Below are 18451 nucleotides of genomic sequence, written 5' to 3'. Positions count from 1 at the left end.
TACACCAAAATGACCGTCGTCTCCGACCACATCGTAAGCCTGGTACACTCCCATCCACTTCGCGATGGCAAAAAAATGAGCTGCCCTTCTTTGTGCCTTTTCAATGATATCATCCATCAATACCACTTGCTAACGATCTCACACTGCACAACAGTATTCGAAAACTGGTTGAAGAAACATGGTGTAGGTAATCTCTTTTACTATAGATCTCCTGCATCTTTGAAGTGTTGTGGCAATAAAATGCAGTATTTTCTCATCCTTCCCCACTGTTGTGGATGACACATTATTTCGCCCATTTCTGTGTAAGTAGAGCTACAATTATAGCAAGAACAACACCAAGAAATGACAGAATGGAATAGTACTGTTGCAAAGTGATGAGAATCCGAGTCAATCACTGAGAACTTTACGCTACAACAGCGCGAAACCAAGCCCTTAAAATGTATCACAAATCCTGTTGCCTTCCCAGTCGTGATTTTCTTTTCAAGCATGGCATGCCTTTCGATACGTAGACGTAACTCATATCAATGTGCACTAATATCTGTCCAGGTTATGTTTATCAGAAAATTTAGGCGGAATATAGGCTGTAGATAGTTAAGATGATTGCAATTTCGCGCATGTGCAGTTCTCGTTTTGTAATTAGACTAGCGATTACTGCAACCCTACAGTTGCCTCTTGCGGTGGGCATGCAGACAGACGCGTATCTGTTCCTGTTGATGAGGGCAGGGTGACCTGTTTATCCAGGTGTCTCTTTGTAAAGCAATGAACCGATTTTTCGGTGTCGTTTATCGCAGGGTGAATAACGCCTGGCCTAAAATGCTGTAAGAGAGTTCCTTATTGGTAAATCTAAGGAAATAGTAGAATAAAAGAATTTGGGACGCGAATTCCGGGAAATGCGTTTGTGGAACCAAGTGTATTTGCTGAAGTGCAAACCTTAGCCGAGGAGAGCGAGAGTAGCTCACAGTTGTTTAAGAACCGCGCTCACGGATGTGTAACGATTTGTTAATCTTGTAAAACTTTTGCCATTATGGGAGATATTGGTCTCGCTGATAAAACTGTCCTTGGCCAACATTTTGTATTTTGCCTTTTACACTGTGCAGACATGTCGAAAGGAGGAAGCACTCATTGTTGATGGCGAATGCTTTTCGGTTTGGGATGTGGTGGAGAGCACTTCTGGGGTTCGTGGGGAGAGCGCATCGGCCCAGAGCATTAGAGACAACGCGTTTCTGCAGATCTAATAGAGAGCTAATGTGTTTCAGTCTGCATCAGAACAGGGCACTCGCTACTGTCCGCACAAATGAGTGCTGACTACGGGAGAGATCGCGGTTTGGATGTGCAATGTATGAACATTACCGTGTGATTGTAGGCACGTTGCTGGGATTTCGTAAATTTCACAATCTAATACTTTTCTCTAGTGACTGAAGGCTCAGTCATGGTTTAATCAGCAAAGTAAGTTGCATGTGTAATTTTTCATTCTTCTGGCGGATTCAATAACTGCATAACCACTGATGATTTACCGTTCCATATTTCACATGTAGGTTATATTTTTATTCCACTCACCTAAGTTATCCAGTCTTTACCGGAATATTCAAGTGTTAGAGTGGTACTGTCCTATGTCAACAACTGTTAATTTTGCTATACCCAGCATTTTTTGTGATGGAACAGCTGCTGTAACTTTCATCAAATTTGGCTGTGAATAATATGGGCTCCTGTTTCATTCCATAGTTAGTTGATCACTCTGTTTGCCATGTTTTGTGAGTTGAACCTCAACGTCTCACATTTCGTGGGACCAATAATGTCCTCCTAGTTATTCGTTGCATGGCACCTTATATTAAAAGACTATGAGCCCATGAATAGCGATCTGGCTATTGGCCAGTCCACTTGAAGCGGGTCAGTCTAACATCCACTGTTGTATGTTGAAATCTCTGCTGTAACGTCACAGGATCTCAGTCTCACTGAGTTTCTTATTGACAGAAAATCAATCCCGATAACCACAGTTCAGATATACAGGCCGTCGTCGCAAGCAGAAAATGGAGAGACACAGAAAGTGTACGAAGAAACTGAACAGGTATATCTGAACGTAAAGCGAAATGAAAATCTAATAGTCATGGTGAAGCGGATTGCGGTTGTAGGAGAAAGTGTAGAAGAAAGGGTTACGGCAGAATATGAGCTTTGTAGTAGGAATGAGGGAGGACGAAGATTAATTTAACTCTGCAACAAAAATTTCAGATGTTAACGGTGAATGTTCTGTTCAAGAATCACATGAGGAGGAGGCATACTTCGAAAAGGCCATGATATACGGTGTTACGTCATGGTCAGGCAGAGATTCCGAACTCAGATACTAAATTATACGGCGTACCCAGGGGCAGATATAGAATGAGACCACAATTGGTAATGGTGAAGATCAGGCCGAAGTTGAAGAGGCTTCTTAGGAAGAATCGATGAGCAAATAGATGGGATACATAAGTACTAAGGAATGAAGAGGTACGCTTCATTGAGGCGACAGGTACTGCGATAATGAGTAGCTCAGTAGGCAGTCCAACTGAAGAGGAATGGGCATCTCTAAAACGGACAATCACAAAAGTTGGAGAGAAAAACGTAAGTACGCGGATGGTAACAGCGAAGATACCGTGGGTAACAAAAGAAATATTTCAGTTGATCGACGAAAGAAGGAAGTACAAAAATGTTCAGGGAAATTCAGAAATACATAAATAGAAGTCACATAAGAATGAAATAAATAGGAAATGCAGGGATTCTATAGCGAAATGGCTTCATGAAAAATTTTAAGAAATCGAAAAAGAAATGATTTTCGGAAGGACAGACTTACCATGAACAAAAGTCAGCTGGCCGGTGTGGCCGAGTGGTTCTAGGAGCTTCAGTCCGGAACAGCGCGACCGCTACTGTCGCATGCCTCAGGAGTGGATGTTTGTGATGTCCTTAGGCTAGTTACGTTTACGTAGTTCTAAGTTCTATGGGACTGACGACCTCAGCTGCTAAGCCCCATAGTGCTCAGAGCCATTTGAACCATTTGGAGAAAAGTCGACACATCCTTCGGTGAAATTAAAGGGAAGGCAGTAACATTAAGATTGCAATGGGAATGCCAATGTTGAATGCAGAGGAGAGAGCGGATAGGTGGTAAAAGTAGATTGAGGGCCTCTGTGAAGGGGAGGATTTCTCTGACGACGTGGTAGAAGAAGAAACAGGAGTCGATGTAGAAGAGGCAGGGAATCCAGTATTAGAAATGGAATTTTGAAGTGTTTTGGAAGACTTAAAGTCAAATAACGGGGAAGGGATAAATAAGACCAAGGGAAGTGGCAACAAAATGATTACACACGTTGGTGAGTAGAATGTATAAGACTGGCAATACACCATCAGATTTTCGGAAAAACATTCACATAATTCCCATGATTGCAAGAGTTGACAAGAGAAAAAATTACCGCAAAGTCATCTTAATATGTCATGCATCCATGTTGGCGACAAGAGAAATATGTAGAAGAATGGGAAAGAAAAATTGAGTATCTGTTGGATGACTATCAGTTTGGCTTAGGAAAGGTAAAGATACCAGAAAGACAGTTCTGACGTTGCGGTTTATAATGGAAGCAAAACTGAAGAAAAATCAAGACACGTCCATAGGGTTTGTCGGGCTGGATAGAGCATTAGACAGTTTAAAATGGCGCAACATTTTAAAAATCCTGAGAAAATTAGGGATAAGCCGAAGGGACGGATGGGTAATATATAATAAGTACAAGGACCAAGACGGAACGGTGAGGGTGGAAGACCAAACTGAAGTGAACGCATTAAAAAGGGTGTAAGACATACGTGTAGTCAATCGCCTCTGGTGTTCAATCTATAAATCTAAGAAGCAATTATAGAAATAAAAGAAAGGTTCAAGAATGGGATTAAAATTCAAGGCGAAACGGTACCAATATCAACATTTGCTGATGACATTGCTATCCTGAGTGAAATGAAAGGGGAATTACAGCACCTGTTGAATGGAGTGAACAATTCCATGAGTACAGAATAGTAAGAGAAGGTGAAGCAAAGAAAGACGAAAATAAAAAGGAGCAGCAACTGTGAGAATAGTGGGATGGGTAGCATCAATATTGTTGATCACGTCGTAAATGAATTTCAAGACTTTTGCTACCTGGGCAGCAAAGTACCACACGATGGACGGAGCAGGGAGGACACAAAAAGCAGACTAAACCCTACCAAAAGGGGATTCCTGGTCAACAGGAGTCTACCAGTATCAAACATAGGTCTCGACGAAGAAATTTCTGAGAATGTACGTTTGGAGCACAGCATTGTATGGCAGTGACACATGGTCTGTGCGAAAATCGGAACAGAAGAGAATAGTAGTATTTGTGATGTGGTGCTACAGAAGAATGTTTGAGGGAAGGTATGAGTAGGTTCTCCAGAGACTGTAAATTCATCGGCTGCAGTCATAATCAACTGTTAAGATGCAGCTGTCAGTATCAGTAAATTGAGCAACACGAATATGAGCTTATGGCTCCAGTCAGCTTTCGTCAGACAGTCTGTCTGTATGTAACAATCTTCAAAAACAACACTGGAAGTTTCTGTGCCATTCAGTAACGTACAGTTCACAGTCGGTAGCAAACATGTAATTTATAAGATTTGGATTGATCTTTTTCAACACTGGACTTGGAGCTTTATTTCTGTAGTTTGTATTCATATGTTGTGTCTTTAGATTAAGCGTAATATGAATTACTTAGTGCGTTAAAACAAAATGAAATTCTGAAGAAAACCGAAAAGCAGAAAATTGAGTACCGTACATTTCGTCATTTCACCCCACTTGAGACGTCATTTTTACGCTATTTTGGGGTAAAAAGGTGAAATGGAAATATTAATAGTTGTACTATCTTACACAAATAAATCATCAAAAAGTCATACCGTCACAGCATCGAGATAAAGGCACATCGTTGCATGTTTAAGAACAAATTCCATCAATTTATGTATACAACACGATAATACGTAAAAAGCGCAATATTATGCACGTTGTGCAGGAAATATTTATTTAGTTATCCGGATTTCTGCTTACAGGGCAACAATCAGACTAACTATTACCGTCAGACAAGTTACAGTACAGGTGAGCCGAGCGGTCTTAGGCGCTGCAGTCATGGACTGTGCGGACTGTGCTGTTTATAGCGATAAGAAGTGCAATAGTATCGAAGGAAATTGACGGAGATCCGAAATGTGAATTAATTTGGGTGAAGGTTACGGTTAAAGCAGGCTCAGACATGGTAATTGGATGTCTCTATAGGCCCCCAGGCTCAGCAGCTGTTGTGGCTGAGCACCTGAAGGATAATTTGGAAAATATTTCGAGTAGATTTCCCCACCATGTTATAGTTCTGGGTGGAGATTTTAATTTGCCGGATACAGACTGGGAGACTCAAACGTTCATAACGGGTGGCAGGGACAAGGAATCCAGTGAAATTTTTTTAAGTGCTTTATCTGAAAACTACCTTGAGCAGTTAAACAGAGAACCGACTCGTGGTGATAACATATTAGACCTTCTGGTGACAAACAGACCCGAGCTATTTGAAACAGTTAACGCAGAACAGGGAATCAGCAATCATAAAGCGGTTACTGCATCGATGATTTCAGCCGTAAATAGAAATATTAAAGGTGGGAAGATTTTTCTGTTTAGCAAAAGTGACAAAGAGCAGATTACAGAGTACCTTACGGATCAACACAAAAGTTTTTTCTCAAGTACAGATAGAGTTGAGGATCAGTAGACAAAGTTCAGAACCATCGTACAATATGCATTAGATGAGTATGTGCCAAGCAAGATCGTAAGAGATGGAAAAGAGCCACCGTGGTACAACAACCGAGTTAGAAAACTGCTGCAGAAGCAAATGGAACTTCACAGCAAACATAAACATAGCCAAAGCCTCGCAGACAAACAAAAATTACGGGAATCTAAATGTAGTGTGAGGAGGGATACGCGAGAGGCGTTCAATGAATTCGAAAGTAAAGTTCTGTGTACTGACTTGGCAGAAAATCCTAAGAAATTTTGGTCTTACGTCAAAGCGGTAGGTGGATCAAAACAAAATGTCCAGACACTCTGTGACCAAAATGGTACTGAAACAGAGGATGACAGACTAAAGGCCGAAATACTAAATGTCTTTTTCCGAAGCTGTTTCACAGAGGAAGACTGCACTGTAGTTCCTTCTCTAGATTGTCGCACAGATGACAAAATGGTAGATATCGAAATAGACGACAGAGGGACAGAGAAAAATTAAAATCGCTCAGAAGAGGAAAGGCCGCTGGACCTGATGGGATACCAGTTCGAAGGAATTTGCCCCCCTTCTTGCAGCGGTGTACCGTAGGCCTCCAGAAGAGCGTAGCGTTCCAAAGGATTGGAAAAGGGCACAGGTCATCCCCGTTTTCAAGAAGGGACGTCGAACAGATGTGCAGAACTATAGACCTACATCTCTAACGTCGATCAGTTGTAGAATTTTGGAACACGTATTATGTTCGAGTATAATGACTTTTCTGGAGACTAGAAATCTGCTCTGTAGGAATCAGCATGGGTTTCGAAAAAGACGGTCGTGTGAAACCCAGCTCGCGCTATTCGTCCACGAGACTCAGGGGGCCATAGACACGGGTTCACAAGTAGATGCCGTGTTTCTTGACTTCGATACAGTTCCCCACAGTCGTTTAATGAACAAAGTAAGAGCATATGGACTATCAGACCAATTGTGTAATTGGATTGAAGAGATCCTAGACAACGGAACGCAGCATGTCATTCTCAATGGAGAGAAGTCTTCCGAAGTAAGAGTGATACCAGGTGTGCCGCAGGGAACTGTCGTAGGACCGTTGCTGTTCACAATATACATAAATGACCTTGTGGATGACATCAGAAGTTCACTGAGGCTTTTTGCGTATGATGCTGTGGTATATCGAGACGTTGTAACAATGGAAAATTGTATTGAAATGCAGGAGGATCTGCAGCGAATTGACACATGGTGCAGGGAATGGCAATTGAATCTCAATGTAGACAAGTGTAATGTGCTGCGAATACAAAGAGAGAAAGATCCCTTATCATCTAGCTACAATATAGCAGGTCAGCAACTGGAAACAGTTAATGCCATAAAATATCTGGGAGTACGCATTAGGAGTGATTTAAAATGGAATGATCATATAAAGTTGATCATCGGTAAAGCAGATGCCAGACTGAGATTCATTGGAAGAATCCTAAGGAAATACAATCCAAAAACAAAGGAAGTATGTTACAGTACGCTTCTTCGCCCACTGCTTGAATACTGCTCAGCAGTGTAGGATCCGTACCAGATATGGTTGATAGAAGAGATAGAGAAGATACAACGGAGAGCAGCGTGCTTCGTTACAGGATCATTTAGTAATCGCGAAACCGTTACGGAGATGATAGATAAACTCCAGTGGAAGACTCTGCAGGAGAGACGCTCAGTAGCTCGGTACGGGCTTTTGTTGAAGTTTCGAGAACATAGCTTCACCGAAGAGTCAAGCAGTGTATTGCTCCCACCTACGTATATCTCGCGAAGAGACCATGAGGATAATATCAGAGAGATTAGAGCCCACACAGAGGCATACCGACAATCCTTCTTTCCACGAACAATACGAGACTGGAATAGAAGGGAGAACCGGTAGAGGTACTCAAGGTACACTCCGCCACACACCGTCAGGTGGCTTGCGGAGTATGGATGTAGATGGTCCCGGCGGAGGTTCGAGTGCTCCCTCGGGCATGGGTGTGTGTGTCTGTCGTTAGGATAATTTAGGTTTAGTAGTTTGTAAGCTGAGAGACTGATGACCTTAGCAGTTAAGTCCCATAAGACTAAACACACATATTAACATTTAGTACAGGTAAACAATATGGCACAAGATGTTTCTTATCTAGGCTCACAGTATATGTCAACACTTACGAAAATACCTTGCATCAGCAAGGTATCATTTCCGCGAATCAGATAAAGGCAACACTTTTGTACTTTTGAACAAGCGTGGATATTTGAAAACAGTCAATGATATTCTGATCCCCAAATGCTTCCACGTCCTTCCTAAGGAGCCTACAAAATTATTCACGTATGTGTATATTTAATATTTCTTCTCAAAGGTTTCTTATTAAAAAAAAGGTTGTTCAAAGTAGTCCATGAATATCTCTACCACAAGTGGACTAAGAGGGAACCCCATAACTAAGCCATCCTGTTCATACAGAGTCGCTTGGAATGGAAAGTAGTTTTGTGCTAAGCATGTCTGAGTTGCCATTCACTTCCATACAATTGACGTTGTATCTGTGAATTGTGTCTGTCGGAATATCAACGCAGTATAGACTGGTATGTTGGAAAATACATCAGTCATCAAAGGATACAATCGTTGCAGTTGCAGTTGTGTCCACTGAGTTTGAAATACCATGCTCTGGTCTCAATTTAGTATTACTTTAATTAATGTGTCATATGCAGGATGGTCCATCTGAAGTTTCGGATGAGATTATCTCGAAAACTATACATCGGGTAAAAATAGTGGGTAAGACAAGTTCGTAAGGTCAAGGGGGCCATCAAATGATACTGCACGTGACGTCCAGCCCCCGCCCCATTGGGTGGGGTGGGGGGAAACCTTTATATCTTAAATGGAAACACCCATTTTTTATTGCAGATTCGGATTCTCCATAAAAAAATAATCGTGTTTTGTCTGAAACATTTTTAAACCATTTGCAGATGGCGCTGAAATCGAAAAAAAGTAAAATCGCGGAAGGACTCTAATTTATTTAGAATTATCCGAGAAAGACGCATCAAATCGATAAAAAATGTGCATCAGTTCTTTCGTTATGTCAGATTAAGCTATTTTTGTACAAAATGTACTGTATCCTACTTTTAGCGTCACTCAGGAACGACGACATTGACGTAGTAGAATGATGTTCCCATTTGGTGCTTCATTAGTGTGAGTCCCCTTGCCTCTCACAATTAGGGGTGTTTAATTAATGAAATTAGCGACGAAGGAATTGTTCAAAATTATCCCCATTTGCTTCAATTAATAAAGTCAATAGTCTGCGAAAGTTGTCCACAGTTTTGAGCAGCACATCCTGTGGCATGGCTGCGCACGATCTTCGAATGCGTTGCTCCATATCGTTTCGGGTTGTGGGCTATCTTTCATAAACAATATCTTTTCAATAACCGCCCAAAAGAAACAATCAGGAGAAGTTAGGTCTGGTGAACGTGGAGGCCACTGAATTGGTCCACCGCGTCCTATCCACCGACCAGTGTACCATAAATTTAAAACGTTCCTCACATTTTTAGCATAATGGGGAGCTGTTACGTCGTGTTGGAACCACATACGTTGCCAAGTTTCTAAATCAACATCTTCCATTAGCTCCAACAAATCATAGAGGATTCCCCAGCAACATTTCGGTCAAAAAAATACGGTCCTATCAAGTAACCGTTCAAAATTCCAGACCACACCATTAACGACCATTTGTGTTGATTGTCAATGGGTCTGTGCCAGTGTGGATTGACCGGAGACCAATAATGAGAATCATGACGATTTAATTCTCCATTGTTTTTGAATGTGGTTTCATCGGTGAACATTACGTATCTAAAAATCATTGTCACCTCTTATCATTTCCAAGGCTCATTGGCAGAAATGCACACGTACTTGCACATCCTTCGGGGTTAATGCCTGTGCCAGTGTGGTATGATGTGCATGATATTTATGTGCCTACAAAATCGTCGAAATAGTTGATTTCGGTATTCCAGTTTGTCCCTGAAACGCACGACTACTCATATCGGGATCCAGTTGGACACAGGCGAGAGCGGTAAGGGTACGAGCGTTATTTTCATTGTATTCGCAATGACGAGGTGGACTGCGCTTGTATCCATTTCGAGCTCGTTGAGTGCAATTTCGGATAATGTTTGGGAAACGATTCGCATACAATTGCGCAGCTGCTGCGTAATTGTTATTGATGTGTCGGCAGCTGGGCCAACACCTTGTAGGTCGAGATGGCTGAAAATGCACGCTAGACTAACGCAGACGGGCGTGAAGTACTGGAACAGACTACGTAATTAATGCTATGAAGAAAAGTACGTAGCTGGATTAATACTTATCTTTAATCAATCATTGTGGTACATCGCTCTTGACTATACACAGGAGACTTTAATTACAATAACTGTAAGGCTAATGGCGCCTTGCTAGTTCGTAGCCATTAACTTAGCTGAAGGCTATTCTGTCTCTCGGCTAATGAGAGAGAAAGGCTTAGTACATCTAGTCGCTAGCTAGGTCGTCCGTACAACTGGGCGAGTGCTTGTTCGTATCACGAGACCTGCCTTGTGGTGGCGCTAGGTCTGCGATCACACAGTGGCGACACGCAGGTCAGACATGTACTAAATGGACCGCGGCCGATTTAAGTTACCACCTAGCAAGTGTGGTGTCTGGCGGTGACACCACAGTTATGGCATTCCACTAAAATTTACTTCATATCAACAATCTCTGTAGGAGAATAGTCAGCCATGTTTCGCTAAAGAATAATTCACTTCCGTCAGTTGATATTTACGGTTCACAATCTGAAAGTGAAGTGACGTCTGATCGCACTGCACCGACCTTTATACTGAGGCCTAGTTCGCAGGTTGGTCACGGTAGCGCCACAGTCGGGTGAGTAATGTAATTGTGAAGAGTTCCCTAACGGGATTTTAATACCATTCTGCCTCCCTCCATCAAAAACTGTGGCGGGTAGGATACATTTTGTCAAAAAATAGCTTAATTTGGCGTAATAAAAGAATTGGTGCACGTTTTTTATCGATTTGATGTGTTTTTCTCGGATAATTCTAAATAAATCAGAGTTCTTCCCCAATTTTACTTTTTTCTCGATTTCAGCGGCATCTGCCAATCGTTTAACAAATGTTTCAGACCAAACTTGATTGCTTTTTTCTGGAGAATCCGAATCTGCAATAAAAATGGGCGTGTCCATTTAAGATTTAAAAGTTGCCCCCCGCCCTGCCCAAGGGGGTGGGGGCTGGAGGTTACGTGTAGTATCATTTGATGTCCCCCTTTGAGCTTACGAACTTGTCTTACCCACTATTTTTACCCCATGTACAATTTTCGAGAGAATCGCATCCGAAACTTCAGATGGAGCGCACTGTATGTTAGCCAATATGTGTAATGGGACACAGAATGATGACACAACAGAACGGAAGAGGACACCTTGCTCATATAATTTAGGAAGCCCCTACTATTTAGGAGGCACTGGGATCATGTTATTTAATAGCTTTGCTTCAAAATGAAATGGCTACACATTCAATTTCATCTTTAAATAATTTACTAGGGTGTTTAGGAAGGAGTTGGAAACATGCGGGAGTCAGGAAATCCCTATTTTCAAATAATCACACTAGTTCAAAAGTAAAAAAAAAAAAACTGTTGCCTTTATCTGATTGTGTGGCAATGATATACACTATATGTCTAGACGGGGTAACATCGTTTCTCATATTGTTTATCAACATTGTAACTTCTTTGAAGATGATAGTACGTCTGATAGTGGCCTTGTAAGCCGAAAACCGGTTAACTAAATAAATTAATCCTCTAGAACATACACAATATTTTGCTTTTCGTTTATTATAATGATGTTCTACCAAAAAGCAACGGAAGCAACAGTTAACTTCGTGGTTAATAATAGAACTCCCTTAAGCTGTCGTCACGTGGAACGAGTTAGCTAGAGTCAATGTGGCGCTCTGCGAGTTTTATTACGTCACTTTCAGCTATTTCACATTTAGGAGCTATTTCGTCAAGTGAAACACAGAATAAGATCTAAGATAGTTCGGCAGCCTGCCACTTACAGCGGAAGCAATAGCAAGCAAGCACGGCCCCTAAGTAACAAGCTGACAGCGAGATGCCATATTGTATTTGCCGCATTCAGTATAAGCCCAATTACAGGTGTCGTATGTTATACATAGAATGGTCAGAAACAGTCTGAAAAATTTGTATGAGTGTTGACGGATATGTTGTGGCGAGAAATAACTGTTAAGTAAAAAATTTGCTGCTTTGCGCCCTTTTCGATTTAGTTATTAAAGTAAGGCATTCAGATCATCGCATGCGCAAACTCAAGCAGCCGGCCAGAGACAGTGTCGCCTAAAGTGTTCTTCGTTTGGTTTCCTCAGACGGAACAAACGTAGTTTTTGCTCATCTAGCTTAAATTTATCACTTCCGAGAAAGGCACGTATTAACTGCTAAAGAGCACTTAAACAAGTGGTTACTCACAGACCCACAGGTGTCTGTGTGTACCGAATTTGGCGAGTCCAAATGTTTTAATTGGCATGCACAGCGTCCTGATTGGCTGATTTCAACGTTGAATAATTTGGAAATGGGCCAACATATCGATTTTTTTCTTAACAGTTATTTGTCATCATAGCCTCTCCTGTAGCACTCTTACAAGCTTTTCGGACCACCAAGCAAGCTGTTTCTACGCATCACATCATTGAATGTCTCGAGAAGAAATCGTTACTGGTACGATTTGTTGTAATATAATGACGCGGTACGTTGTATTGGTAGTTAAACAATTTTCGTATTCAGTTCTCTTCACACTATAACTCACGTATTAGGAAAGTAAACCTTTTTGAAGCAACAGCATATTGAAGATCCATGAAAAACATCTCGTTCTTGTAAGGGTTTGTTATGACTGAATGTGAACTAATAACATTTCAGCAATTAAAGCCTTCAGAAAATGACATAAAATACATGGTCACTCATTGCAGACTGTCAGTACTGCGTAGTTAGTAGAGGCATCACGTTACGGAACTGAGTGTAGGATTCGTTTACCACTATTTTTTTTCACCTACCCATTTTCCAGAAGGTTATGGGACTTTCTTGTGGAATTAATATAAATCATTTCTCCACTATTTGATGTTATGTAAATATAAGTGAACTCTCTGTGAGGAGTGAGTTTCTGCGACTTGGTGAACTTTTATAAGCTGATGATGTTACTGACTGGACATGTATCTTTCTTCTTCGTCTGTGATGTTTTCATGGGTACTGAAGTTTTTATGTATGTTTACCATAGCATAGGGAAAAGGGAGGCTTTAGGTTTGCCAGACTCCCTTAAGGGGATAGACCAGGATAAAAATCTTTTTAGCCACATTTTTTTTAAGTGGCTTGAAGTTTTCCTAAGAGAGTCTATTTTTAAGATTCATTGATACAAAGTGTGCCATAAATTTCAAAATATGTTAAAACTGCCATTTACTGGATGGGGTCTGACGCATCCGAGCACTCTAATGCATCCGATGTAATACTATGATAATCAGGACGGAATAAGCGTCGTGTTGGTTTGCGATAATATCACGGAGTGGATCAGTATCAACTAAAATACTATTCTCAAAACTATTTCTCTTCGTAACATAATTTGTTTATTGTAGACAATTTGAAAGCACATGCTTGTCTCGCTTCTACTCATCATTTCACCTGTTTTAGTTTTTTTGTATATGTAGATAGTAATACGTGAGTTCTTTAAATGACAAACAAAGGTATTTACATGGATGAAAAGGTTAGAAAAGCAATCCAAATCGTGAAGAAGACGCTTTGACTGGTAAGCGGAAGCCAGTTAACAGATACAATTTCGCCAAAATGAGAGTATTTCAACTTGGCGAAAAGAAAAGAGCAACTCTGTGGTGCCGGCATTGCCACTTAAAGGTTTGTTTCATTCCAGTATTAAAAAACCCAAATTGAAATTGTAAACTCTTGCTTTTTCAAATTAACTTTTTTTTTTCAAGTTGGCGCGAGTTGTAACATATGAAATATATACGCAATTACGTTATTCATTTTTGTAACCTGTGAGTCGGAGTTTTTTTCTTCTCTAGTGTGTAGGACTTTTTGACAGATTTTGATTTTGATTTTTGGTGCGTGTTTTAGTAACGACTTTTTTGTCAAAAACATTGACTTTTGTTTGAGAGTGCTGTCGTTTTGTTAAAAGCCTTTTTTAAAATATCCCTTCGTACATTGTTACGAAATATAAAGTTTCAAAACAGTTTTCGACATTTTGGTCTAGTCTACAAATTGTGGCATTCAGAGCTCCTACGAACCACCACTGCATTCAGGAAAGGCGTTTCGTCGCTGTCGTGCAGTGTCCTATGGGTACAAGTTTTTACTTAAAAAAAATACCGATGGTTATAATTAAACTTTCCCTGTTTATCACGTTATAACGTGGAAACTAATTGCCGTACGAGTACGATACTTGCTAGTATTAATGTCCAGAGTATGGGGTGCATGACTTCCATGCGTCACAGCGCCACCGTTTAGTTTGAACTATGCCTACGAGGTGCCGTGATCAGTCACCTTGACTCATAGTATCACACACGTGAGCAGTCGCAGTGTACTAGTTGACGTATCAGCATGAACTTGGGTAAAAAAAGCAGGCCATTATTGATGAAGCTCTGTTATCAAAACAACAGGAACGCTGCAGCTGCACTTCGGGATTATTGCCTGGTGAAAGGGTTACGGAAGGGTCCTCTTTCTTCATCTGCTGTGCGGAGCTTGATGAAGTTCGAATCAAGTGGGAAATTGGGCGTCGCTCCAGGAAGAGGCCGATGACCAGTTGCACCACATATGGTTGATGATATCGCTGTTGCTATGGCAGAGAACGCTGTGCGCACTTCCCGATTGTCAGGCAGTTCGTCTGCTGAGTCACGACAGTTGAACATCCCGTGGTCCACTGTACGGAAGACGCTTCGAATCATTCTGAAATGGTCCATCCATATAGTATAGAAGCTTGCATCACACGGCGCACAACGACGGGTTGACTTCGCTCTCCAGTTTCACGTGACGACTGAAGTCGACGAGAGCTGGCCCTGGACCATCTTATCCACAGAGGAAGCTAATTATTCTCTGATGCGTAAAGGCGAACACTCAGAATTGCCGGATGTGGGGATTTTCACCCCCCACCCTCTGTCTATCAGCATGAAGTTCCTGTGTATGGCGAACCTGTCACAGTACAGGTTAGTGCTCAAGGACCAAAGACGTACAGTGTGACTGACCAGCGTTACTGTGATATACTTCCCCGACATGTCATGCTAGCTCTACAGGAGAGATACGAATTGAACTCAGCAGTTTTGATGCAAGATGGGACCCCGCCACACATCGCTAATGAAGTTCACGTGCTTCTCCGAAACACATTTGGAAACGATCGAATTACCAGCCGATTTTTTACAAATGCTTGGCCGGCACGATCACCAGATCTCGCTCCCTGTGGCTGCTGACTATGGGGCTACCTGAATGGCAGGGTTTACCAAGGGAGAATTCACACATGTGATGATCTAAAGAGCATCATATCAAGAGAGTTACACATCCAGCGGCTTCAGACTCTTCTGGACACTGATGGGTGCCACACTGAGCACCTTTTGTAGCAGCAATGTTACCGGTATGTAATGGTATGATGTACATTAGCATTACTTTAGAAGTGTTTCAGTTGATTTTATTCTGCATTATTTTTCTACTCCATGTCTTTCACATTTATGCTCGCACGACAATTAGTTTCCGTGTTATAACGTGTTAAATAGGGAAAGTTTAATTAGAATCATCTTAAGGACGTAAAAGCTAACTCTAAAGTCAGCTTGAGCCGTGCGTGGCTCGTGTTCGTGCAATATATCATTTGACATCCTGTTTTTACTGTACTACCCCCTCGTTATGTTAATTTCTATTACTGATGTCACTGAGTTGCGGCCTTGCCTGCCGTAAGCGGCAGCAGCGGCGCTTATCGATATAAGCCCTGGCGTATTATCTTTGCTGACTGCTATTACTTCCCGATGGTGGTCTCTGCGCAATGTTGGAGCGTGTGGGGCTGTTCCAATCGCTACGAGATACGTGGCTCACCGACACTGGACACGAAAGTTTAGTTTGGGTTTAATTTACCTGCAAGTCAAGACCGTTCCATTGTGCCTTTTGGTTCTCGTTGTTGGCTGTTGGGACATTCCCGCGAGCAACAACGTGTGTGTTCGAGTTGGCGAAGGTTTAGCCACCGTCTGGTGGAATCTAACTGTATTTGGTCATTTGCAATTGAAGTGTTAAAAAATCAAATGGCTCTGAGCACTATGAGACTTAACATCTGAGGTCATCAGTCCCCTAGAACTTACAACTACTTAAACCTGACTAGCCTAAGGACATCACACACATGCATGCCTGAGGCAGGATTCGAACCTGCGACAGTTGTTGTAGCGCGGTTCCAGACTGTAGCGCCTAGAACCGCTCGGCCACCCCGGCGGCAATTTAAGTGTACCAGCTGAATTTTCCGCCTTGTGGCTGTTAACGTTCCGGTTAGCTGTTCTGGCTGTTGACGTAAATTGAGGCAGTGTCCTTTCCTCACCATGTTGTCACTGTCCAGCACTGTGTGTAGTTCGACAGCTTAATGTATGCTTGGTTGTGGGCGTCCATGCCTTTTACGTTTGCACTGAACTCCCGGTCGTGTGCTGGTAGAGTGGAGCCCAAGTTACCTTGTCGGTGAGTCCGTTGACTGTTGGTTGGGTTGTCGTCGGATCGAGAATGGTTGGGCCGACTGCTTGCCTCACCTAAGGGAACGTTAGTATTTCAAGTGCTGGCCGACCCCTGAAACTTCTGAGCACCGTTAGCTGCCCTGCCTTTCCTTATTTTCTGTTGTGTGTATTTGTATGGCTCATAGCGGATGGTTTTGAATTAAAGTTGAATTGTTTTGGTGGTGTTTTAAGTCAAGGGCCTTCAGCCGTTTTAAAATTGAAGTTCGTTGCTTTTCAAGTGTAGGATTGTTTGGGCCTTCAGCCTGATTGCAATATTGTTTAAGGATAAAGCCTTGGGCCTTCTGCCTACAAAAAATTATTTTAGTTATGTTTCAACTCACGGGCCTTCAGCAGTTTTAAAATTAAAATTCCTTGCTTGTCTAGTGTTAGATTGTTTGGGGCCTTCAGCATAATTTAAGATAAGGCTTTATTGTTTAAATTTAATTTTACATTGAGCCTTACATCATGAGCCTTCAGCCGTCTTTAAATTAAGGTTGTTCCTAATCAAGTGTTAGATTTTTGTGCTTTCAGCCAAATTATAGAACTTGCTTGACGTGAGGCATTCTGCCTTCTAAACATTTTCTTTGGCGTCTGAATTTTGAGTTAATGGCTTTTAGCTGTTTTTTTTTCTTTTTTAAAATTAAAGTGGTTGTGCCCCTAAGGCATAAGATAATGTGGCGTATTCAGCCGATACAGTAATGGGCATTAAAATTGCTACAGCAAGAAGAAATGCAGATGATAAACGCGTATTCATTGAACAAGTATATTATACTAGAACTGACATGTGATTACATTTTCACGCAATTTGTGTGCATAGATCCTGAGAAATCAGTACCCAGAACAACCACCTCTGGCCGTAATAACGGCCTTGATACACCTAGGCATTGAGTCAAACAGAGCGTGGATGGCGTGTACAGGTACAGCTGCCCATGCAGCTTCCACACGATACTACAGTTCATCAAGAGCAATGACTGGCGTATTGTGACGAGCCAGTTGCTCGGCCACCATTGAGCAGACTTTTTTAATTGGTGAGAGATCTGGAGAATGTGCTGGCCAGGGCAGCAGTCGAACATTTTCTGTATCCAGAAAGGCCCGTACAGGACCTGCAACATGCGGTCGTGTATTATCCTGCTAAAAGTTGTAGGGTTCCGCAGGGATCTAATGAAGGGTAGAGCCACGAGTCATAACACATCTGAAATGTAACGTCCACTGTTCAAAGTGCCGTCAATACAATCAAGAGGTGACCGAGACGTGTAACCGATGGCACCCCATAGCATCACGCCGGGTGATATGCCAGTATGGCGATGACGAATACACGCTTCCAATGTGCCTTCACCGCGATGTCGCCAAACACGGATGTGACCATCATGATGCTGTAAACAGAACCTGAATTCATCCGAAAACGTGACGTTTTGCCATTCGTGCACCCAGGTTCGTCGTTGAGTACAGCATCGCAGGGGCTTCTGTCTGTGATGCAGCGTCAAGGGTAACCACAGCCATGGTCTCCGAGCTGATAGTCCACGCTGCTGCAAACGGCGTCGAATTGTTCGTGCAGATGGTTGTTGTCTAGCAAACGTCCCCATCTGTTGACTCAGGGATCGAGACGTGGCTGCACGATCCGTTACAGCCATGCGTATAAGATGCCTGGCATCTCCACTGCTAGTGAGATCCAGCACGGCGTTCCGTATTACCCACCTGAACCCACCGATTCCATATTCTGCTAACAGTCATTGGATCTCGACCAACGCGAGCAGCTATGTCGCGATACGATAAACCGCAATCGCGATAGGCTACAATCCGACCTTTATCAAAGTCGGATTCATGATGGTACGCATTTCTCCTCCTTACACGAGGCATCACAATAACGTTTCACCAGGCGACGCCGGTCAACTGCTGTTTGTGTATGAGAAATCAGTTGGATACTTTCCTCATGTCAGCACGCTGTAGGTTTCGCCACCGGCGCC

General features: G+C 42.2%; 1 protein-coding gene across 1 annotated transcript in view; it reads right to left on the bottom strand.

Moving 5' to 3' along the window:
- Positions 1–18451, bottom strand: part of LOC124798449 (sex peptide receptor) — a 527798-nt gene that overhangs the window by 19645 nt on the left and 489702 nt on the right. The gene's annotated exons all lie outside the window — the stretch shown is intronic.

The sequence above is a fragment of the Schistocerca piceifrons genome, chromosome 5 (genome assembly GCF_021461385.2).
Source record: "Schistocerca piceifrons isolate TAMUIC-IGC-003096 chromosome 5, iqSchPice1.1, whole genome shotgun sequence".
NCBI lineage: Eukaryota > Metazoa > Arthropoda > Insecta > Orthoptera > Acrididae > Schistocerca > Schistocerca piceifrons.
The sequence above is the reverse complement of the archived record's forward strand: the minus strand, read 5'-3'. Positions and strand labels throughout refer to the sequence as shown.